Source organism: Ailuropoda melanoleuca, chromosome 1, assembly GCF_002007445.2.
Source record: "Ailuropoda melanoleuca isolate Jingjing chromosome 1, ASM200744v2, whole genome shotgun sequence".
Classification (NCBI taxonomy): domain Eukaryota; kingdom Metazoa; phylum Chordata; class Mammalia; order Carnivora; family Ursidae; genus Ailuropoda; species Ailuropoda melanoleuca.
In genome coordinates, this window is record NC_048218.1 from 193,577,053 (window position 1) to 193,603,338 (window position 26,286).

The 26,286-nt window shown below is 37.7% G+C and overlaps 1 protein-coding gene across 1 annotated transcript in view; it reads left to right on the forward strand.

Annotated features, from left to right (window-relative positions):
- EXOC4 (exocyst complex component 4) overlaps window positions 1-26,286 on the forward strand; it is a 722,132-nt gene that overhangs the window by 236,993 nt on the left and 458,853 nt on the right. The window lies entirely within an intron of this gene.

Below are 26,286 nucleotides of genomic sequence, written 5' to 3' on the forward strand. Positions count from 1 at the left end.
TTTGTTTTGAACTCTTTTCAGGAACTATCCCATGTGAAGGGCATCTGCGACATTTCCTTCCTGAACCAAATCAGGTAGCCCACTAGTGTTCTACTCTCCACTTTGTGTTTGCTTTCTCCTGATGCCGTAAATAAATACATGTAGAGCTGCATCATAGAGATCATTGTTATTTACCCTTAGTTACATTGCCAGCTAATGACTGTAATAGGCCCAGCTTCTTACGTATTGATTGCTTGAGATTACCCACTTTTGGGATAAGTATTGCTAATTTCTATTGGTGACAGTGTTGCAGGTGGGAAACTATTGTCGTTGTTGCCTGTGATCATAATGGAAGAGAATGCTTAATTTCACTTAGCAGTTAGTAATATAAAAATAAGCTTTTTCCCCATCCACGGTCATGCATTCCTTGAATTCTATCCATGGATCCCAGATTAAAAAGGCCTTTCCTAAAGGGATTCCTGCTTTCCTTCCTTCCTTCCTTCCTTCCTTCCTTCCTTCCTTCCTTCCTTCCTTCTTCTTTTCTTTTCTTTTTTCTTTTCAATTTTCTTTCCTTCCTTCCTTCCTTCCTTCCTTCCTTCCTTCCTTCCTTCCTTCCTTCCTTCCTGATTTTATTTATTTATTTGACAGAGAGAGAGACAGCCAGCGAGAGAGGGAACACAAGCAGAGGGAGTGGGAGAGGAAGAAGCAGGCTCCCAGCAGAGGAGCCTGATGTGGGGCTCGATCCCAGAATGCCGGGATCACCCCCTGAGCTGAAGGCAGACGCTTAACGACTGAGCCACCCAGGCGCCCCGGATTCCTGCTTTCCTATCAATATTTTTTCTGAGCTAATATTCCCAAGTTACAGAGGAAGTTATTTGCCTTTTGTTCCTGAAGAACTAACTTCCTTAAACTTTAGAAGATGAGTCCTATAATGCTGCTAAGGTTTCAGTGTCTTTAGCATCTTCTGCCAGAGGAGACGTGTGTTTGGTGCATTATTTTCTTTTCCCCAATAATTGGCTCTTTCTTCACTTCAGAGACCAATACAATATTGTTACCCAAGCTGTTGAGAAATTCTTATTTCTTTGGGATGGTGTAGACCAAAAGCATAAATCAGTTTGACAGAAATACCCAACCTTTTTCTTTCCAATTTGCTGAAATAAGTTAATCCCATTTATAAATGTTGACCACTCCTCCTTTATCCAAGTTGATGTCAGGTTAGGAATTTGTGATATAGGATCAGTAATTTGAAGTAAACCAGTTACTCACTGGTCTAAGAAGAAAGACCGAATTGATTTGAGGAGAATTTTTTTTTTTTAATTCGTGATCTAAGATTCTATAAAAGTTTTCCCATTGATCCTATATTGTTTCTCACGAGAGAACTTTCCCAGGATAGAGCTTCCTTCAGCAAACAGATATATCATGACTATCTAGTTTTGCAAATCGATTCTCAAAGGCGTTTCACTTCTCTGGGCACATCAGAGGGGATTAGCAGTAAGAATATAATTTTACTACAGAGACTTCATGGGAAATAGATGACAGTAGAAAAGGGAGCAAAATTTCAGAGACACTAATTGTAATACCACTCCCATTAGTTGGATTTTTCTTGTATCTGCAGTTGGTTTGAAATGACTATATATAATGTGTGTGTGTGTGTGTGTATATATATATATATATATGTGTGTGTGTATATATATATATTCATAAATATATATGTGTATCTATATAAGTCCCGCAGTAGTTGGGTTTTTTATGTTATTTAAGGGCTTGAGCCTACAAACATTGACCTTTGCCTGATTTGTCTGAGCCCAGGATATTCCTGTGGTATGTCTGTTGTATTACATCCTGAGCCGTAGGCAGAGAAATGAGATGTAGGCAGTGTGCTGGAGTGTAGTTTGGGAAAGCTGGAAAGTCACTGTAAAACTAAAGAGAAAAATGTAGTCAAAAACCCTAGTTAGAATTGCTTTCAAACTGTATAGAAGGGAAAAATTGTATATGGATGAAACAAAAGGCTTTAGTTGATTTTTGTGACGCAATGAAAAATGTGACTTGCCCCCAGTTGAGAAAAATGGCAGCAGCTGAAAGTATTCTATTCAGTTGACTACTGTAAGAAGCCCAGCAAAAACCAGTCATCAAAATTCCCAAATGAAATGTAACATTGTTCTAAAAATAATCATAACTAGGCAAAAATAATTCTTGCCTAGTTTTAGCAAAAAAAGATGGTAGGGGACGCACTTACTGTTTATTTTCACTTATTTTTCATGGTCAGACATCCTTGAATATATTAGTCATTCTTGAACTTTATTTGCATCAGAATGATCTGGAGGGCTTCTTAAAACACTTCCCCCCCTTCAATTTCTGATGCATCCTTAGGTCAGGAGTCAGGCCCAAGGATTTGCATTACTAGGTACCACACTTTGAGAACCTCTGCACTATTACCCAGTTAATTATTTCCTAGCCGTAGCAATGACTTACCTGATAATCTTTTGCTTAATGTGTCTGCATGACCCAGTAGACCACCTCATCTTATTAAAAACAGAAGGGAGCACTTCCTTAGTTAAAAGAGGCTGTCTAATGAACACAAGACTGCGAGCCTTGGTCTCAGGAACATTCAGAGTTCTTTAGATTGGAGATTGATCCATTATGAAATGTTTTCTTATGGTCTCAGCAAATATGGAGGTTAAGGAAAAGGAAATACTGGGGCGCCTGGGTAGCGCAGTGGTTAAGCGTCTGCCTTCAGCTCAGGGCGTGATCCCAGCGTTCTGGGATCGAGCCCCACATCAGGCTCCTCAGCTAGGAGCCTGCTTCTTCCTCTCCCACTCGCCCTGCCTGTGTTCCCTCTCTCGCTGGCTGTCTCTCTCTGTCAAATAAATAAATAAAATCTTAAAAAAGAAAAAGGAAAAGGAAATACTAATGTCGTTAATGGGCTGTGAGAATTCTCACTGTTACAAATGTACTTTAATATTTTATCAGTTACTGTGATTTTGAGTTTGGCTTTAGTGATGCCCTGGATAACTACCAGCTGCACATTTTTTGTTTGTTTGGGGTTTTTGGTGGCTGACCATAGTATCGTATTCAGATTGTTGTTACCATCATTTGGTTTAAGCAAACCTAAATAGGGACTAGGGTTTCAAAATCTATTCCTTGGTCACTTAATTTATTGGTTTATTCAAATTCTGCATGACCATTTAATATCTTAAATGAGCTGGGACCCTTTAAAGTACTCAGATTGAGAGGATATGTGGGTACTCTCTACACTATTCAATTTTCTGTAAACCTAAAACTAGTCTAAAAAATAAAGGGAATTAATTTTTATAAAAAGTGCTCAGAGCCAACACATCTGTCTGAACAAAAGGAAAAGGGATTAGAAAATATACATAGGTTTGACAGTTATTGGACAAGAAAGATCCCGGATGTGCAAGGTGGGTTTTGTTTTGTTTTTCTTAAATCCCTGTTCATTTATACATCCAAACACCAACAGATGTATGATTTAGCATTTGCCCTGCACCTCTGGCTCTAGGGACTGTGGAGTTTTTGTATGTGGATTCTCTGCTGCAGTGAACTCTGTCATTGTTCTGAACAGCTGGGAATGGAGGATAGCTCATTAAGACAGGAGATGTTATCCAAGTCTCCCCTGGCATCCCAAAGAGTAGTGAATATGTTTTGCTTCCCAAGATCTAAAGTATCCATTTCATTACCACCTAGTGTTCTCTTTGCTTTTATTGAAAAACTCTATTGGCCCCATTGCCTCTTTGAATGATGTACACAGTTTATACCAGCTGTTCCCTTGTTATCCTCTTCTCCTTATTATTTTGCTTTTTATTATGTTTATGGTGTATGGTGTGCCTTTATTTCAAAAAGTAAGACCCCAGTGTAATTAGTTCATATCACTTGTTTATGTAACTAGACCAATATTAAGAACAGATTTCCACAAATAAATCCCTAGCATCCAGATATCCCTGTTCCCTTGGGGTTAAAAAGCAACTTTGCTGGGAAAGGGGTTTAATTTAAGTTCATTATGCTTATCGAGGAACGGAGCTTACATTTGAGTCCTTATTTTGTGCCAGGTGCTTCGCTCATATTACTTCATTTGATGGTGGTAATAAATCTGCGAGGTATAAGTATTATCCCATTTTGTAGATGGGGCGCTGAACATCAGAAAGATCAAATAACTCAATTTGTAAATTGTGGACCAGGGATGCAAACCTGTGCCTTTCTGATTCTAATCCCTATTATGTTACCTTTTGATGAGTTATATGTCCATGTTCAATTTCATGTGGCATCATTGCTTATGAGGCATGATTATGCAGAACAAAAAGACAATTAGAGAAATCATGTTTAAAATACCACTTTCATCTGGAGATCCAGAGGCATGTCTAGGTCATCATTTTTCAATTTGGAAATTATTCAGTCCTTGCAAATGAAATAAGTCGGGATGATCAGGAATAGCAGTCTGGAGCCTCCTTTGTAATTGGAGAGAGAAACACTGCAACCTCTCCACTAGCGTTTGTTGGGAGAGTACAACGTGTCAACCACATACATGCATTATTTCATTTAATCCTCTAGGAAGTGTAGGAATACGTGGGGAAAATGACGTCCAGAGCAGTTGAGTAATATGGCCAAGCTCACATAGCCTGCAAGAATGTGGTTGGGGCAAGAGCTGCTATCAGATCCCAGAGCTCACACTCTCAATCTATGCTACGCTGCTAAGAAGTGGCAGTTAAAACATGGGAGTGGTGTGGTACCATAGCCTAGAAAGGAGGTAAGTTATTTGAACACCTGACCATTTTCTTTTCCCATCAACTAAATATATTTTTTAAACAGAGGTACATTTATCCCTCTTCAAAAACAAATTTCCTAAAGAGAAATTAAAGTACAGGCAAATTTACTCAGTATACTTTTGATTAATCCAAGAAAGTTGGTGGTATGATTTGTAAGTCACTCTAGTTGGGTACAAATGGAAGGAGCTGGGGGTTTTGAGAATAAAAAGAAGTCAGAAATGGTGACAAAGAAAGGCTAGAGGTTTTGTACATGTGCAGCTTTGTCAAAGGTAAAAGGAAGCAAAGGATGGGAGTCAATTCGCTTTCCGTTCCAAGACATCTGTGAGGAAGGAACAAATGATGTCAGGTGCTTTGGTCTATTAACTGCAGAACCATGAGCATGGTGGACGGGCTTACCCTAACCCTTTTTCTCCTGGTTAAAGTTCTGTGAGACATTTATGAGACATAATGGCAAGATTCAGGGAGGCAGGACCTAGTAGAGACTGAACATTAAACGTGGACGGAGTAATAGACACCTCTCGGTATATGTATACAACCACAGATCTCTTAATGCACATATTTTCTGTAGCAAAATGACACTTCTAGTGAGGAAGAGATTTTAATTAAAATTAATAGTATAGTACCCGATATTATTCATAGCTTTTAGAGTATAGCTGATGCTTTCTTTGGATGAGAAGATATCTTTATTTTGCTGACTGTACATGAATGCATGTGGCCTTTCCTAGGTTTAACTCCTGAACCACAGAAGCTGCCTTCTGTGCTATATGGAAACTAACCATCCATGTTGGAGAGTGTCCATGCTTTTTAAATTAGTTTTAATATAATAAACTATTTCACGTTTAGTGTTTTAGACTTAGCGTATAGTCTACTTGGCTTCTAACTACAGATTCATTAACTGAATTTATATTCATTTGTGAAATGTTGACAAGTAGGTGAAAACTGGAGGGGAGACAAAGGAACATTGTGATAAAACCAAGGAGAACTTGGCTGCAGTCAGGGCCCATGGCACTGCCAGTCCTCGGAGGCCCAGGCAAGGGAAACTATCAAACTCAGTAAGGGGAAAAAAAAAAAAAACCATCAAACTCAGTAAGGGGGAAAAAAAAAAAACACATGGAAAAAAATTCTTTTTATGTGAAAAATCTAGTAGTCCTTAGGAACATAAATCCTTCTTAAAGTTGAGAATTCAGTGGTACCACTTCTTTTCAGTGAATCTAATAATAATGTGATAGTTCTTTATTTAATTTTTAACTGGATACTTTTTAGAAATCAGTTTTGGGAAACAGAGGCCCAGCGGACCCACAAGTATCTGGTATTTACTGTTTATAATTTTGGGGAGCCCACTTCCTTCCAAAAATTCTCTGAACTTTTTCTTTCTCCGTTAGCCTGAACTTGACTTACTAACCGTATTCATTAGTATATGGCTGATCAGAATTAAGTATTTTAGACAAATACAAGAAGGGATGAGCTCAGAATGAGAAGAGTTAGGATAAATTGCTTAAGTGAAAAATCTCTTAGGAAATAGATATCAATTGCATTTTCCCACTGTGTGAACAGAGAGGGGCAGAGTAACCAAGAGGTGGTGCCTAGGTGATTTATTTACCTGAGTGCTTTTCATACATGATGCTGTGATGGTAAGTTAATGTCACAAAACAAAGAGCAATGCTAGAAGAAACCATTGACCTAAGAGAAAGCCTGCTTTTGATACCCTTTGCTTTTAGAAGTAAGACTTTGGTGTGGCCAAGTTTTAAATTGGCCACATTTATTCGTTAAGTTTGGAAACCATTTAGATTTTGAACTTTAGTGCGCATACACACACACAATGAATTATTTACTCCCATATAAATTTGTTTAGGGGCGCCTGTAATTGACTTATTTAGAAGCAATAAGGTAATTCAGGTAATTTCAGAAAATTTACTTTTGCGAAGGAATTCTAATAAAGGATAATTTAGACAATTATGCATGAGGAAAGACTATTTACTAAAAAGAGAGTAAGCTTCCTATAGATGTTAGAGTTCAGAATGAGAGATTCTCTTTGAAAATAGTCTATTCTCTGAGATTTCAGGGTGAAAATTACATGGATGGAGTATGACCCAGAAACAGCCCTGCCAATGATTGCCACTGGGAATACAGTAATTGAAGATTTGCCTGTGTTGATTGACTTTCAATATCTGATTACAGAAGCTCTGAGCAGTGTATCTTATTCTTTGATCTCCTTTGTTACCTCCTTTCAGAAATGCTTGTAAAATGTGTCTGGTCTATTTATAGATTTTTGGATTCTTAGAAGGCCACTTAACCATTTCTGTTTAGTGTTTATCAGTAGCGTATTTCAGTTGAGAGCAATATATTAGCATTATACAAAGCCTGAATTAAAATTTGCTAACATTCCAAGGCCAGTGTTTTTGGCATAGAATACACTTATATCTTATAGTACCTCATATACATGAATATTTATACTGAAATAGGTCTTGATCTCCAGTGCTAGGATGCAGACCTGTGGCAGGACACTGTAGCTTGTGGATACCAACCCTTTTAGAACGACTCAGTTATGTTTTGAGTAAATCTGTCTCTGGGAGTTAAATTCAATACTATCAACATGAGAATCTGGTCACTTTATTTAGAATTTAATAGCGGCAGCATGTATGAATGGACTTTTACTTAAAAAAATAACCCAAAAACAAACAAACAAAAAAAACCCAAACACGTTTGTATTCTGTTTTCCTCTAGCCCCGAGGGTAGCCTGTACAGTGTGGATCAGTGTGGGTTATTGATGGTAACTTCTTGCCATGACAAGCTATGGTAGTGCCGCAGCTGGTTCCCAGCTTCTTTAGTTTTGCCAGGAGTACCTTTCGACGCTTACAAACCCAGTTCAGTGATTCTCCTGTTTCCCCACGTAGTAATATACCAACTTGGCCACGATGGCGCAGGCGTAGATGGAGAGGAAAGGGGAGATGAGGAAGGGGAGGTGATTTTCTGTAGACTGTGAAGAAGATCTTGAGCTCCAGCCTCTCACAGTGACAAATGTGAGAAGTCCACATGGCAGATGAGAACGCTCTTCCTACATTATCGTAGAGCAGAGAATTTTATTTCAGCTCTGATAAGCACTTGCTTTGTGTTTCTAGTATGCCCAGTGTTTTCATAATCAAATCATATCCTGTACCTTTTGACATTGTGCTTTGCTTGGCACTTGGCTTCTGTGTATCCGTGTTTATTGCCATTTTTGATTTAGTGTAGGATTTGAATAATGACTGCCTACATTTTAAACGATGTCACAGTGCAGTGTATATTTGCTCAAATTTATGTGTAATCAGTAAACATATGTTTTTGGTGTTTCCTTTCTGTTTCAGAGATGCATGTTTGGCTGTAGCTGTTTTCAGAGCCCTTCCATTTTGGTCCTGGGCTGAAGAACCTTAGCTAATTTTAATCAACCCTGAGCTGTCATTTCTGTTCATCACTGTCACATTAGCATCATTCCTGTTCATCAATGTCACATTAGCAGCAAATCTGAACTTGCTGATTAGTAAAGTGGATGGAAATCACAGCTCTGTGTGTGTCCAAATAGCTACTCATCAGCAAGGCTTGTGATGGGGTCTGATGGTTTAATGCAGGCCTTAATCAAGGGCTGAGAAATGTTTTCTCTGTAGTTTAACCTAGTACTATTGAATTACATTAACATGTATATACGCTCACATACACATACACTCAAGTCGTGTTGCATCAGCATTCCAAGTCAGTCAGGCTGACTCAAACAAAGGAAAGAAGGAATAGACTTTGAAGATGGGTTTTCTTGTGATTTCAAGTCAGCAGACATAAACAGTATCTTCGTCTTTGGGCGGATTGGGTTACTCGTATCCAGCTGAAGACTGCTTCATTGAAAATATGCTATCTTCGGGGACATAAGCTGAGAAACTGGGGGGCAGATGGGATAGATTTTATGTGCAGAGCCGACGTTACCCCAAATGGTCACTCACTCCTCAGTGGTGCTGGTGCAGATGTGTTAACACACATTTGAGTTCTTGTGCTTGTTACGAGTTACAAAGGCGTGGGAGTCCTTATCTGGAGATGAGATGGGGTCACATTATGTAATATCTCAGCTTGAGCATGCGAAACAAGTATATTTTATTTTTCATAAACAAACTTTTTGTGCATCAGTTAAACTCAAACACTGTATTTTGAGAAGCCACTGTAAGACCTAATGTCTTTGTGTGCCTGACTTTTGATGTTGGCTTTTTTATTTTGAGAGGTAAGTGTCATTCTGACTCCACTAATGAAGTTCTGAGTAGGTAAGTGACTCATCCAGAGTCACACTACCCATACATACAAGCTGGGCCTTGCATACAAGTCTTTCTGACTCCAGGTCTGGTGATTTTGTCTTTTCACCACATAGCAGCTGTCTTGCTTCTGTGACTTGTTAACATGATGCCAGAAAATGATGATGAAGGTCTGTCTGAGTTTTTAAAAAATTCCTCATACCTTGATGCTTACAGTCATATCTAAATGACCATTGCCATTGTGAATCCTAACTTCACTTAGGATAGCGGAAGCATTGGGGAAAGCAAGGATGTTACCAAAGTTTACGCCAACATTGTTTGAGAGGGTTGTAGGATTTGAATTCAAACTAATGAGGACAGCATGGGGATCAGGACTCTGGTACTACTTTATGGAAACCAGTTTCATGCATGTTTTTACAATAGTATCAGTTCTTTTATCTGATTACAAATTTTACCTTACAGATTTTTATTTTCATCTGTAGACTCTAGCCCTGGAGTTGTATTTTTGAAGCCTGTTGTCATTTCCTTTCTTATAAGACTAGTGGGCGCATGTTCAGGTATTTCCAGCATACATTGTGTTGCTGTTCTAACCTGAATGAACATGCTTGTATTCTTCCAAGATTTCTGTTACTATCACATTATCTCTTTCTTTTCTGATGGCTCAGATTAATAGAGTGCTATCACATTTATTTCTCTTGTCTGTTATGCCAGACTGGGTGTTTTACTTCACTTCTATTCTGAGCCCAGTAAGTTTTCCTTTGAGGCAGCAGCATCGTGTAGTGGGAAGAGTGTGGGCTTTGGAGACAAAGACCTGAATTAGGATTCTTGCTTCTCCACTTACTGGTTTTTTGAATTACTAAGCTTTTTCCAGCCATATTACCCTGATCTGTAATAGTAGGGATTTGTTGGGTTACTGTGAGGATTAAGTAGGGCAACCAAAAAGAAATGGCTGCTGTATTCCCTACTTAGAGTAACTATATTTCCCTCCTTCCACCTCTCCGTCCCACTGTCTTTGTCTTTCTCATTCTGTTCACAACCCCAAAGCTTTAGTGATTCTTAAGACATCATACTCATCCACTTGGAGGATTACTTTAACCACGCTCTGGTCATGAGCATTAGACTAGTAGGGTCATCAATGTTGTTTCTAACCAGACTTCTCATTTCAGCAAAAATATTCCTGGGTCCAGTCTTCCTCATTCTACTTTGTCCAGTCACACCTAGTGTCTCCCCTCTTGCCTGTTTTATCTGAGCTTGTTTCTTTCCTCCTGTCAGTTTATTTTAAAACTCTCCCTATTTGGGTGGAAGACTTGCTGCCAAACATCTTAAACTCAGCTGTAGCAGTAGGTGTAGTCACGAACACCAGGGACTCAACAGTGGGGTAAACAAGACGGAATGTCATTCTTTTTCCACATGCAAGTCTGGTAGTCAGGTCCTGGTATGTGGCCTTGATCCATGACATCCTTGAGGACCTGGGCTCTTTCTTCTTAATGTTCCATCATTCCTAAGATCTCTTTGTCCAAGGTGGATACTTGAACTCTTGCAATTTTATCTACATATTAGTCAGCAGTGAGTGGACAGGGGCAAAGTGGGACGTGCTCCTCTCTCTGGAAGCTGCCCGCACCGACTTCCTCTTACACTTCATTGGCCGGGACTAGCTATGAGGAAGACTTGGGAAACTAGTATGTTTCAGTCATCCATGAGCTGGGAAGGAGGGACTGGAGATTCGAGGGTAGATATCAGCAGTGTCTGCCTTGTTGGTTTATGTGAAATGTGCTATATCCTGAAAGCCTGAGGAAATCAAATCCTTTTCTTTTCTGCCAGTTATGTTGCTGCCATTTACTTCTTGTACCACACTTTATCTTTTTAAGTCCACACTACCTGTGGAAATAGAATATCACCTATACTCTATTCAGATATTTTGCCAGAGGAAACTGTCTCTACCAGTTGGATTCTTTGTTCCCATGTGAATCAGCTACCATGATCATTGGCTGCATGCTTAGCAGTCCAATCTAGCAGAAAGCCATGTTGGATTTTTCTCTACATTCCTCTGAAAGTAGTCTAATATGTAGAATTTTAAGGTTGTCTTCCACCAAAATAGTGGTGGTACAGCACTCTTCAGTTTACTTTTATCAAACCGTCTGTGGAAATATAGTCCATATTTAAGATGTATCAGTAGTCAAGGGTAATTATGAACTGTATTAAAGATGCAGTTGTAAACAGTTTTATATGTCGGTCACAATAGCTCATACACAATTATTCACTTTGTTTTCTTTTATAAATGTTTCCCTTCTCTGGTAGCAACAGTTACAAGAACCCCTGCTTTTTGCACATTATTTATTGTGATTGAGAGATACATGAGGCCCTAAGAGTATTTTTATTTTGATTAATGAGGTAACTGGTTTCGGAGTTTGGGTGACTCGTCTAAGGTCATATAACTAGTAAGCGGCAGACCTCAGCCTCAAACCTACATTTCTCTAATCCAAATTCACTTCCTTTTGTACCACGGTCCATGAGCTGGAAATTCAGGGCATTCTTTTACTTACCATGGACTGAATTCTCAGAATTCCCTGTTTCTGCCTTTCCAGAATGGAAGGACCATCCTTGATGGGAGAACCATCATTTTTGTCAGAATATTCAGGCTGGAGTAGGGTTGGTTACCTTCATTTGCTGTTAAACAGTTTTCTCTTCATCCATAGCTTAACAAAGATCTCCTTCTCTTTCTTTAAAATCTTTTACCTGTAGTCCTTTTTCTTTTTCTTCTAGGATTGAATTTATTCTATATTTTAAAATTGTGTCCATGCTCTCCAGGAGCTTAAATCCTCTTTAGGGATACATCATGTATGTCTGAGCAAAGGGTCACATTGGCATACCCATCTCAGTGAAATTGCTGCATGTGTATCTTTTTTTCTTCTTTTACCATTCTTTATGCTGTACATTTTTTAAATAAACCGATATTCCATGCATGGCTTCAGCTTTCAGTAATGGGTACTTGTCTTTCTTTATCTTTTATCTTGGTACTTCGTACCTGTGGTATGCTTAAGATTCTGCTTTACTCTGTTACATCTAGAAAGAACCATTTTAGATTTACACTCAAACACACTTCATCATCTTATAAAGGGTGGGACAGAAGACAGTGGCAGAATATCCTACCCCCTGCACAGAAATGGGGATAGTGTCCTTCTTCCTTCTGTACTGCTTCAAGCACTGTGATGCTTTCTTAGATAAGAGAATTTTTTCTTTATTGTCATAAGCTAGTATCTGATGTAAATAGCTATCTCTACTGTATCTCATTTGTCCTTCACTTTACCTCTTGGGCTGTATTTTTCCATTTTGCATAACTGCCAATGTGTGAACTTTAAAATGAACTCAAATTATGAACTCAGGAATCAGCTTTCTTTGGCAAAACTGTGACTTCACAGAGTTCTGGATCTCAGTTGCCTTCTGCTCCTTGCTGAGTAAGTGAAGACAGGCTATTTTTGTACCTGTTAATCAGGAACAAGAAAAGCCATTTGTCTCAGGCATAGGTTCTCTCTAAAAGCTAACCATAACATCTGTGTAGTTTGTAATGATTTTCATAATTTGGAGTTTTTTTCTTTTTTGTGTGACTTAGCAGTTTTCAAAGATAGGAAAGGAACTTATAATATGTTTTTGTAAGCATGAAAACTTTCCCCAGATCCCATGATGGAATATAACCTGAATATTTAGTTGTCCTTCTGGAAGACGTTCATTGCTCCATAATACTTATGAATCCTTAGATCTGAGAATTTGTAGATTTTCTCCCAGAAAGTTCTAAGGAGGTTGCTGTAGGGGAACATCTGCTCTGAGGTAATGGGTTCCCTGTAGATACTCTCTCAGAATCCCGTCTTGCTTTATGACTCCTTGATAAGCATTCTATAATTCAGCTATGTGAAAAAAATCACCACCAGCAACCTCCAAAACCTGGGAGGAATGGTTAGCTATTTCTTGTTGGTAGTTTTGAGTACTTTCGAAGGAAGGCATTAGATAAACATGAGGCATTTTTTGTTATACCTATTGCCATTACTTGTTATCACTTCTGTACCACCTGCCTCACTAATGCAATTGCTTACAGGAGCTGCAATTTTATTCCTGATGGCCACTTTTTGTCATTATGTAATCTGTGGTAAACCACATACCATCTAAATGTTGCCATTGGATTTCTTTTTCTTCAAACTCCAGCCCCAGAATACTGTTTCTGTCACATTTGTCAGTGAGCTCCTAATGGAAATTTCTTAGGAATATATGCTGCCTGGTGCCCAGGAAAAGAAAACATATTAAAAACCAGTGTAACTCCAACTGATTACCCCATCATAGTTCTTATTACCTCAGAAAACTATTAAAAGAACATTAATAAGTTTTCCATGCATGGCTTCATTTTTTATAACCAATTGCTAAATTGATAAGTTGCCTTTATATTTACTTTCAAATTTACAAACATAATTTCCAAATCTGTGGCTTTCATTTGGTAACGCGTAGCTCATTGTATATGTGTATGTGTGTGGTTTTTCTGGTAAATTGCCATTTCTTCCTTGTTCAAAAGCTTTGGGTCTCTTATTCTGAAAGATTCCTGCCAGCAGTTATCAATTTGTATATTATGGAACGGTGTATTGACCTGATAGACTTTGCCAGTTTCACTTGCACAGCTAATAGCTTCCTTTTGGAAAGCAGAGAAAGGCTTTCTTGCAGAAATACATTGATTTATTCTCTATTTACTTCTCATCAGAAAACTTTTTAAAAACTTATTTTGTTTTGAAATTTGGAATCCCTTGATGTGTCGGGTGTTTTTACATAATGAAAGCACTTCTTGCTAGTTATTTTTCTTTTTCTGACAGTACTAACAAATGTATTTTTAATACAATTAGGAACATGAAAGATTTCATATTACAATAGGTAATATGGAAACTCGTGGTCCGTCTGCTGAATTTTTATGTCTATATGAAATAATTAGGTTGAATTAAGCTAATTATAGTCATTTACTTTTTGCCTTATTGGAAATGATTCTCCCTATTTTTTCAATTAATTTGAGAATATGAACACTACACAGAAAGCCTAAGTTAGGTATGCCATTTCCAAAAATCTCTGTCAAATGCACCTAGATTAATTTTCTGGGTTTGAATGTCTGTCACTGTTACCTACTCCATTCTTTAGCACTGGTCAGCATCTTCCTGATATCTTTGAAAGGTGTTGATCATAAACACCTGGGAATAACAATGCATGGTGCCCCATAAGTAGCTGCTTTTAGGTGTGACTCATTCACGCAGAATATTTGTACTTTATTTATTTATTTATAAATTCAATTAGTCAACATATGGTGTAGCATTAGTTTCATATGTAGAGTTCAGTGATTGATCAGTTGCATACAACACCCAGTACTCATCACATCATGTGCCCTCCTTAATGCCCATCACCCAGTTGCCCCATCCTCCCAACCCATCTCCCCTCCAGCAATCCTCAGTTTGTTTCCTACAGCGAGGATTCTCTCATGGTTTGTCTCCCTCTCTAATGACTTCCCATTCCATTTTCCCTCCCTTCCTCTCTGATCCTCTGCACTGTTTCTTATATTCCTCATATGAGTGAAACCATATGATAATTGTCTTTCTCTGATTGACTTATTTTGCTTAGCATAATACCCTCCAGTTCCATCCATGTCGATGTAAATGGTAAATATTCATCCTTTCTGATGGCTAATATTCCTTTGTAGATATAGATACCAAATCTTCTGTATCCCTTCATCTGTTGATGGAAATCTTGGCTCTTTCCATAGTTTGGCTATTATGGACATTGCTGGTATAAACATTGGGGTACATGTGCCTCTTAGATCATTACATTTGTATCTTCGGGGTAAATACCTAGTAATGCAATTGCTGGGTCCTCAGGTAGCTCTATTTTTAACTTCTTGAGGAACCTCCATACTGTTTTCCAGAGTGGCTATACCGGCTTGCATTCCCACCAACAGTGTAAGAGGGTTCCCGTGTGTGTGTGTGTGTGTGTGTACATATACATATGTTTTTCTTTCTTTACAATTTTGGGATCAGGTGTCTTCTAACAAACAGACTGAAATACACCCAGGACCAAGTGTGTCACCCTTTTCTATCTGTTTGATTATATTTTCTCTTTTTTCCCTTTTTTTCCTTTTCTTTGGTTTCTGATCTCTTCTGATTTGTCTAGTGTATATTTCGCCAGGGTCGTGGTTGATATTTTTATTTTTTATTTCTTTTTTGTTCTCTCATTCATCTATTCTTCTCTGGACAAAATGACCAGAAGGAAAAATTCCCAGAAGAAGAACAAGAGGCACTACTCACTGCCAGAGACTTAAAATTTATGGATATTGGTAAAATGTCGGAGCTGGAATTCAGAGCAACGATTTTAAAGATGCTAGCTGGGCTTGAAAAAAGCATAGAAGACAGTAGAGAATTCCTTTCTGGAGAAATAAAAGAACTAAGATCTAATCAGGTTGAAATCAAAAAGGTACTGCTGAGATGCAATCAACAATGGAGGCTCTTACTGCTAGGATACATGAGACAGAAGAGAGAGTAAGTGATATAGAAGATAAAATTATGGAGAACAAGGAAACCGAGCAAAAGAGAGATAAATAACCATGAGGGGCCATTACTGAACCATGAGGGAAGAATTTGAAAGATCAATGATACCATAAAGCAAAACAATATTGGAATATTGGGGTCCCGGAGGAAGTGGGAAGAGAGAGGGGGGCAGAAGGTATATTTAGACAAATTATAGCTGAGAAATTCTCTAATCTGGGGAAGGAAACAGGCATTCAAGTCCAGGAGGCACAGAGAACCCCCCTCAAAATCAATAAAAATGGACATAAAATACTGAAGCTTGCAAATTTCAGAGATAAAGAGAAAATGCTGAAAGCAGCTTGAGATAAGAAGTCTTTAACCTACAAGGGTAGGAACGCTAGACTGGCAGCAAACCGATCCACAGAGACGTGGTAGGCCTGAAAGGGCTGGCATGATAATATTCAAGGTACTAAATGAGAAAAACATGCAGCCAAGAATACTTTATCCAGCAAGGCTCTCATTCAGAATGGAAGGAGCAATAAAGAGCTTCCAGGACAAACAGAAACCAAAAGAATTTGTAATCGCTAAACCAGCCCTGCAAAAAATATTAAAGGGGATTCTGTACGTGAAGAGAGAGCCCCAAAGTAACACAGACCAGAAAGGAACAGAGACGATACACAGAAACAGTGATTTTACAAGTAATACAATGGCACTGAATTCCTATCTTTCAGTGTTACTCTGAATGTAAATGGGCTAAATGCTCCAATCAAAACACAGAGTATCAGATTGGATAAAAAAGCAAAATCCATCTATATACTGTCTACAAGAGACTCATTTTAGACCCAAAGACACCTCCGGATTGAAAGTGAGGGGGTGGAGAACCATTTGTCACGCTAATGGACATCAAAAGAAAGCTGGGGTGCCAATCCTTGTATGACAAATTAGATTTTAAACCAAAGACTGTATTAAGGGATGAAGAGGGACACTATATCATAATAAAGAGTCTATGCAGCAAGAAGATCTAAAAATTGTAAATACTTATGCCCCTAACATGGAAACAGCCAGTTATATAAACCAATTAATAGCAAAATTAAAGAAACACATTGATAATAAAACAACAATAGTAGGGGACTTTAACACCCCACTCACAGCAGTGGACAGATCATCTAAGCAGAAGATCAGTAGGGAAACAAGGGCTTTGAATGATGCACTGGACCAGGCGGACTTTACAGATACATTCAGAGCATTTCATCCTGACACAACAGAGCACACATTCTCCTCAATTTCACATGAAACATTCTCCAGGATAGGTCACATACTGGGTCACAAATCAGGTCTCGACTGATACCAAAAGATTGGGATCATTCCCTGCATATTTTTAGACCACAGTGCTTTGAAACTTGAACTCAATCACAAGAGGAGATTGGGAAGGGACTCAAGTACTTGGAGGAACATTTGTATTTTAAAGAAAAATCTTATGTGTGGACTTCTCTGTGGTCTTTACTTGGTGGATATTTCAGCAGTATGATAAAGAAAAAAAAAATCTAGGCAGTGTCGGGAGTAAGTTGGGGGGAAAGAAGTTTGTCACAACACTATATGTGCATCACGTAACGGGTTACCTTACCAGTGACAGAGGCAGAGACTTAATTCTCTTCTGGTGGTTATGCACTTTTGATTCTTGACTCTGCCTTTTTTTTTTTTTTAAGCATACAGTATAACTCCATTTTATAAACTTATTTTAAAAATTGTTTTGAGATAATAGATCACATAGAGAATGCCCATTTTTTCCTCTAAGTTGTGATGTCATTGACATATAACATTAAGTTTAAAGTGTTTAACATGTTGATTTGATATATTTATATGTTGTCATGTGATCACCATTGTGGTATTAGCTAATACCTCTATCACATCACATAATTGTAATTTCTTTTTTTGTGGTGAGAACAATTAAGATCTAGGCTCTTAGCACCTTTGAAGTTTATAATACATTATTGTTGACTGTAACCACTATACTGTGCATTAGATCTCCAGGACTTATTTATCTATTAGTTGGCAAGTTTGTACCCTCGAACAACATCTTCCAATTTTCCCATCACCCTAGCCCTTGGTAACCACCATTCTACACAATATTTTTACAAGTTCAGCTTTTTTAGATTCTACATATAAATGATATTATATAGTATTCTTTTTTCTGTCTGGTTTATCTCACTTAGCATAATACCCTTAGAATCCACTCATGTTTCACAAATGGCAGAATGTCTTTCTCTCTCACAGTTGAGTGGTATTTCATTGTGTATATACATACCCCATCATTAGCCTTTCATCCATTGGTGGACACAGGTTCTTTTCATGTTTCGGTCTTTGTGAATAATGCTGTAATAAACATGGGAATGCAGGTATCTCATTGATACCCTGTTTTCATTTCCTTTGGATATATACCCAGAAGTGTAATTGTTGGATCATATGATAGTTCTAATTTAATTTTTTGAGGAACCTCCATACTGCTTTCCATAACATCTACACTAATCTACATTACCACCAATGGTGTACAGGTGTTCTCTCGTCTCCGCATCCTTGCTAACACTTGTTATCTCGTCTTCTTGATGATATAAAGAGAATGCCTATTTAAAGGTATTCACAAAATGATTTGAAATAGTTTCAAACTGATTTAGTGAATTAACTAAATTAACTAGGCATTAACTTTATATATGTGTATCAGTACCAGTTTTATTTTTCTTTGTATTAAGGAAAATTTGAATTGTTCTTTTCAAGCTTGTTGATGGATTCAGAATTAAAATTAGAGATTAAAAGTTATTAATAAGTATATTTAGACTGGTGTTATATCAGTTGAGAGCTGTAAGATGACCACAGTTGTCAAAATAAATTTTTTCTCATTTTCATTAGACCGCAAATATCATAGCTTGAGTGTTTTGGGAAACTTGAATTTTTTAGATTTGTCACTGAACTCTTGGTTGGCTTTGTAGTTTAGTCTTTGATATTTAGTTCTCTTTGGTAATGTTTTAAGAAGGCAATCAGGTTTTTTATAACTCTTCCAAAACTCCCTTTGCATGTAAATTGAGTATCCCAATATTATCTCTCTACAGCCTAAGATTTTTCTCTAAGACAGATCTTTATGTTTCTATTTAATTTACTATTTCTATTTATTATTTCTTAGGAATTTCAATAGATTACATCGAGTATCCAGATATAATTTAATTAATTCTATTGACTTCACCCAAGCTGTTGTTCAGTTGATATTTCCTAGTGTTGAGTTTCAGAGGAGTATTTTTATACTTTGAATATTTAGGGGCACCTGGGTGCTGCAGTCCGTTAAGCGTCTGATTCTTGGTTTTGTCTCAGGTCATGATCTCTGGGTTGTGAGATTGAGCCCTGCTCAGTGGGGAGTCTGCTTCAGGATTCTTTCCCTCTGCCTCTCACCCTTTTTGTGGGTGCATGCACGCACGTGTGTGTATGTGTGTGTGTGTGTGTGTGCACGCATGCACGTGTGCTTTCTCTCTCTCTTAGATAAATAAATAAATCTTTAAAAGATATATCTAATGGTTATACTGTGGGAAAGTTCCTTTCTTCATTTTACCTGATTCTTTAATTCCATTTTTTGCTTGAGTTGTTGAGCTTGGCCCATCCTTCAGACAATAAGCTTTCATATATTTAATAACTACTATTAGGTTATCCTTATGCTGTCTTTTCTTCAGCTACAATAATCGCAGTTTCTTTAAGCTTTATTTCTATACAGCTTTTATCAGGTTTTAATAATTTTAGTGGCTTCTTCTAGGTCTTCTTTAGAAGACAGTAGCATGAGATTATCAAATGAACTTACTGGTGGACGTGTGCCTGTCGTCTATCCTCTATATCAGTCAAATTCTTGGAGATCTTCAAACTGAAGCCTCCATGGGAACATTTATTATTTGCTCAAATATGGCCATAAAAATCGACTTTGCAATCATATTGAGTCATCTTGACAGTGCTGTGAGTGACAGAAACTAATCTTATCTGCTGGCTAGCATTTTAGAAATGATAAATGGACCCTCAGTCTTTAGTTAGCCTATAAATGAAATTAGGTTTATCTTATTTCTCCAAGAAATAGCATTACTTAGAAAATTTTGAACTATACCTTTCTGAACGAAGTTAAATAGTAAAGGCCAGGGGCTACATTTTGATTATTATTATATACATATATTTTTTGCCTGACTTTTAGCACCAAGCAACGGTGCTTTGGGAAAATGAAAGTATTAAGAACTCAGCATATATTTCCTTAAGAGAACAAAAGATTCCCCATCATCTCTGCTTGCAACCTAACTTGAAAATTAGACTCAAATAGACTGAAAAATACATGTTTAAGATAAATTTCTACCAGGTATTTGTGCTTTGATTTTTTTTTCAGATCTAAAATAAATTTTTAAATCTTGATAATCTCAGCATGTGGAGGACTAATGTTTTATCTGTCTTCTTTCTAGTCGTCTAATCATTTAAAGATCAAGTTAAATTGAAATCTAGTACAATTCCTGCTGGTAAAGTGACTTTTATAGTAACTTCCGTCATTCATTTGTTTTCTCAGTAGGAAACTGATTTACCTTACTTCTCCGTGTGGTTCTGATACCTTTGTTTTGAAATTGTCTTTTCTTTGTCAGTCAGGATCAAGGACTTCAGAACCCATTTTTATCAACTCCTAGAACAAATTAAATTAGGTCACCTCATAGTGTCTAATGCCTTTTTCTTCTGCATTTTATCTGAAATTTCAGAACCTCAACACTGTCATTTTTTCCCCTTTCCTCTATTCTTGTTCTCCAAGACCATGCTAATAAGTTTGTTAGATGGTATTTTGTCAAATTTGAGGTTTAGCCACATCAAGGGAATTAAAGCACAGTAACCTTTTATGTTCTGTTTCTAAAGCAACAGGGTATTGATGTGCTGGGTTGATTGGCTGTGGAAAAACCTTGTTAGCTTCCATTTGTAGATTTCCTGCCTTCTTTTTTCCTGGTCAGCATGCTTCAGAGCTTCGTATCTCATACATGAAATAATAGAGAGATAAGGCTTGAATGAATAGGAGGATAACTCTTCACCTTTTGTTCTGAATATTTTGTTTTTTAATTCCATTTCACTTTGGGTTTTTAAAAGCCAAGGGATTTGTGGATATGCTTGGTGGTTGAAAATTTGCAAGGGATAAAAAGGTTACTTAAACATTTTTTTAATTTTTTTTTTTTTTTTTTGCTTGCGTGGTAGTTATCTTCTCTGCCATATACTCCTAACTGAGACATTTTATCCCTCCAAAACATTAGGTTCAAGACTCTTGCTTTATGGAGAAGAAGCATAGCAATGCCTCATTTGTTAGTATCATTAAGAAACAAAGTGTCTCTCTAAAGTTAATTTTCCAGATAACTAAATCTTACCACTGGGAATCACATTGGTGTTCAGTGGACGCAGTATGGGCTTTTGAATCAAATACAAGTAAGAATCCTAGCTCCACCAGTTTTTAGAGGTTGAACTAGTTGTAGAACCTTTCTGACCCTCAGTGTCCTCTTTTCTAAAAGTGGACTTGTAGTAATGCCCATTTCAGTCATTTATTCTGAGGATTCAACGTGTATGGAATACCTAGAACAGCACTTGCTACCAGAGAGCCATTGGGTTTTTCTTTCCTATTGAATATTATAACTTGATTTCACTTCCCTTTCTCTGATTTCTTCACATTGTTACAGTCCCAAAAACATTTAGATTTTAACATTCAAATAGTTTTCTTGTCTTTCCAAGTTTGCTAGAGATTTCCAGTTCAGATTCTTTTCATCATTCACTCGAACTGTTTTCAATGTGAAAGGATTTAAAATGCCATCTAGTTTGACCATTCTCCTAATACTTGAATTCACTCTGCATTACTTCTTCTGCTGGTTTTCCAGTCTTCATCAATGCTTAAGCCTCCTGGTCCTAGTTTGGCCCCATCTAGCTTCAGAGAACCAGCTTATTGCAGCCTCCCATGGCAGCCCCCCTTGAGGTACATGAAGGTGGCCAGCATCTTCCCACTGAGCCTCTTCTTTTCCCGATGAAAACACTTGGGTCCTAGTTTGTATTTTTGGGTCTCCAATGTTCTTGACATTCTGATTGATATTCTTGATAGTTTCAGTTGGTTCAAAGCACTCTTAGAAAATGGATACTCATCACAGATATGATATGACCTGTCCAGAGGAGAACTGAATGATTTACTTCTCTTGTTCTAGAAACTGTACATCTGTTAGTTGATCTAATATTACTCTAGATATATCTTATCACTCGTTACTCTTTTGATTCATATGGACTTCTAAGGGGTCTTCATTGGTGCTGTTTTAAAGCTAGATTTGTTCATTTTATTTTTAAGATCAAGTTTATTGAGATTTAGTTTACATAAAGTAAAATTCACTCTTTTTAGGAGGACAATTTGATGAGTTTTGACAAACGTATACAGTCATGTAACTGTCACCACAGCTGATAGCTAGAACATTTTCCTCATCCCCAAAAGTTCTCTAGTAGAGCCCCTTTATAGTCATTCTCTTTCCTTACTCCCAGCCTCTGGCACCTTTCCTGTCCCTATAAGTTTGCCTTTTCTAGATACTTTTATATTCGTACATGGCTGATTTTTCTGCTTTATTATAGACCTTGATCTTTATTCTTTTAAATTTTCTTCATCTTAGCTTGGGTGCGTAGACAGCTCTAGACGGTCATGATCTTCTGGAATCTTGATTGTTTTTCTTGTCTTCCCACTCTCATGGCATGCGTGAACTTGATAGGCATTTGGCTGTATTTTTCACTCACATTGTGGAAAAGTCAAAGGCTGACCAGAGATGAGTAAAGAACAGAACCTTTGTTTGATACTATAAAACATCCTCTAAGTTGACATTTATTTGCTTATCAGTCTCCTTTTGTGTTGTACGTTCATCTGTCCAAGAACATTACTCTGCTTCTATTTACACATACGTTTTAACTAAGGACAACACAAGAAGCATTGGCAGGTGGAAGTCTGGACCACAGTTTTCATCCTGCATTTCCATTACATAAATAGTCTAACCTTTTCTGCCCACTGATGTGACTTTGATCATATGGTACATTGTTTATCAAAACACATTTCTCTTTGTCATTTCTGTTCCCTGAAAGCTTAATTTTTTTTTAAGCTTTTATTTATTTGAGAGAGAGAGAGAGAGCGCGCGCACAAGCGCCTGAGTAGGGGGAGGGGCAGAGGGAGAAGCAGACTCCCCGCTGAGCAGGGAGCCCAATGTGGGGCTCCGTTCCAGGACCCCAGGATCATGAACTGAGTGGAAGGCAGACACTTAGCCGACTGAGCCACCCAGGTACCCTGTCCCTGACGGTTTTAAATTTGAAATGTATATATATATATACACACACACACACACACACATATATATATATATATATATATATATATGCCTAGTACTTAACATTACCATAAGAGTAAACCAATGAATTTCATTTCTCAACTGATTTTTTTCTTAGAAATCAAAATTTTTGTGAAGCGTGCTGTAGGATGCTTCTTTATTTCGAATCGAAGCCATGGTTTTTGTTAGGAAACTCTTGTCACTTTCATTAAGGTGTTAAACAGCCTTACAGTGGTAGGGAAGGAATGTTATGTAGTAAACGATTTATATTGGCTGAATAAGCTCTCTGTGGGCAGGTACCATGTCTCCCTTGTCCCCCTCTGATGTCAGCATCAAGCAGAATGCCAGACACACAGTAGATACTCTCTCTGAAAGGTCTTGACTGCAGCCCAGCCCTTCCATAACAGAGTGTACTGTGTTCAGCTATTTTCAATACCACACCCTGATGACGCTTGTTTTGTTATACAGTTATAGTTGCCATTTACAGTAACAGTTATTTTTCCAGCATGAATGTAAGTAATAAAGGTTTTTAAAAAAACAGAGCTCCTTGGTTGAGACTGTGAAACCTCTCTCTGAGCAATTTCTAGTATTTAATGACATCAACTTTGTTCAGGAGTAATGGCCTTCCTGTTATTACTATCAACAATGTCATTAATATAAGGCTTTTTATATTGTAGCATCCATTTTTATGAAATTAAAAAAGCATAAGCATTCAAATTTAGCTAAGATAGAACTGGTTGAATGTTGTCCACTGTCCCCTAACCCTACACATTAGGAAATGGTGCTAGCTTCCATATTATTACCCGTGATGATCTTTTTGAGGTGTTGACTTGATTAGGCTACAGTTCCTAGTTAATTCAATAAAACACTAATCTAGCTGTTGCTATGAAGGTATTTGGGGCTATGATTAAAGTCAATAATCAGTTGACTTTAAGTGTGGGAGATCCTAGATAATGTGGGTGGGCCCGATTGCTCCAGAGAAAGGCCTTAAAAGCAGAGCTGCCACCTCTTTGAAGAAGCAATTCTCTCTGTGGACGACAACTTCAGTTCGGGCCTGAGAGGTAGCAGCTGTCCTTCTCTGAGAGCCTGCCCTGTGGGTTTCAGACTTGAGCCATTCCAGCCCCCATTACTGCCTTGTAATGTCTTCACCTTTATCTCCTGCTGGTACGGATCCCGTGGGTGAACCATGGCTGATAAATGACCCCTCTGAGAGGTGGTTTCTGATAATCTTCTAATGAAAAGTGTGATGCAAAGCATGTTTCCTAATACATGAGTCGGTGGCCGTGTGCCCCTTGCTAGGTGAGAGGTGCTTCCATTCTGCCAACCTTTTTCAGATTCACGGCCGCCATAAACTGCACTGCTGCTACTCACTGCTTTGATATTTGATTTTCGCCCCCCGCCAGGTTTTTGTTCAGAAAGAAAGCTTCATCTTGTAATTTTTTCTGGGCTAGAGTATAGGGAGATAATGTTTTTGTAATTTTCGTTGTTTTGAAATTGCTCTGTTTACTTTTTTGGAAGGAGGAAAGTAACTGCTGTGCATTTTGATTTCCTGCATTCAGTAGTTAGACATAGACAACGTTAGCATAAGGTTGAAAATGGGACGTTCTAGAGCACCAGGACAGAGAATTGATACAGAGAGGATGTCAGTTATTCTGAAGATATCTTCCAGGATTCTGTCACATGCTGATAAAGTGCCAAAGCATATGGATCTCCATATGGTGTTTCTTTTGGGGTCCTTACCACCTGTAATCTAGCTGATTTTCATTCATTTAAATTTGTCCACGAGGTAAGCAAACTAAATGTGGAAGTGGAAATAATGTGCTTGTGTTAAGATCTTGAAGTTGAGGATGAGTTACTGTTGTTATAGTAATTACCAAGAAAAAAAAATTCATTAAGTGAGTGCATTTAGTGCTTTTAGTAGTCGTGTTTCTGTTACCTCGTTAACAGCGGGGAAGGGCATATCCATTCCTGGCTTTTGGAGTGGAGAGGAAAATTAATTTTTTTATTTTATTGAGTCTTTATGAGAAGATAGAGTTAGATCATTTTGGACATCTTTAAATGTAACAATAATGAATTTAAGCATGTTTGCATGGTTCAGGAATAATGGCATTTGGCATTTTGATGGAATATAAAAAGTAATAAAACTAGTTGCATTCTGACTTCATGATACTGCATTTGTTTTATATCACTAAGAATCTTTGATTTCAGAAAGGAAAAAAAAAAAAAAGGCTCCGTTGAACCTGGTTTTCAGACCTCATAAAAATGCTTTTCTAAGCCCCAGACAGAGTTATTGGTTTATGTGTCAGCTAGCATTGTTTTACATTGCATCTGAAATGTTTTAGCTTCTCTTCGAAGCAGGTGTTTTAATAGACAGGGCAGAAATCATTGAAGATGTCTGTGTTACTGTTGTCATGTAAAAACAAAAAGGTACTTCTTGTTTACCACTTAGGACACATCCGAGACTTTTATCTGGCGGTAGTTTATTGATACCCACATGTTAGGGAAATTGAGGCATAATTATTGTTACTTGAAGTCATTTCAGAAGCCAGATACACTAGGAATTACCTCTTTTCTACCACAGCCACCCCCAGGAGCATATGGCAAATTGAATAGTTATTGCTGAGACTCGATAGTGACTTGGAATGGGCTTGGAGAGAGGGATATCTCCAGTTGAGACTGGTGATGGAACTGATCATAGGCATCTAATCCACACAGTCAGCCCCATCAGACCACATGAATGTATCCGCCACGGTGTTCATAGCACCTGGCACAGTGTCTGGTGCATGCAAAGTACTAAACACCATATTTTCTTGATAATAAAACATATTTTGTCCATATTTAGACATTTATGAAATCAAGGCACATCTTATTATTATGTCGTGTTTCCCTTCTTCAAAAATTAATGTCTTTGAACAAAATATGTTTGAGATAACAAAGGAAGGAACAGAACTTACCCTTCCTCATGTATGATCTATTTGCTTTCTTTGTATAGTTGAAGGATCCTTGGGTTGACATGCACTGAGCCCTCATACTCCCCTTGCCATTTACTAGTGGGCAGGCGGTGTTGGACAGGTCTCGGGCATTGATTCTTTATTGATAAGGTAGGGACCGTATTACACACTCTACTTACTTTACAAGATTATTATGAGAATCAAATATGATAATGGATATACAGTGTTTTATATGGTATGATATACATGTGAAAGATATTATTCAATCACAGTGGGTCTGTAATTTATTTTTTCTCATTCCCACTGTCCAAAGTCATTCAGGCCTTTTGCTACCTCACTCTTGGATTATGTCTGCCTTCTACTAAAGAAATTCTTTATCTCTGGCTTTTATGGAA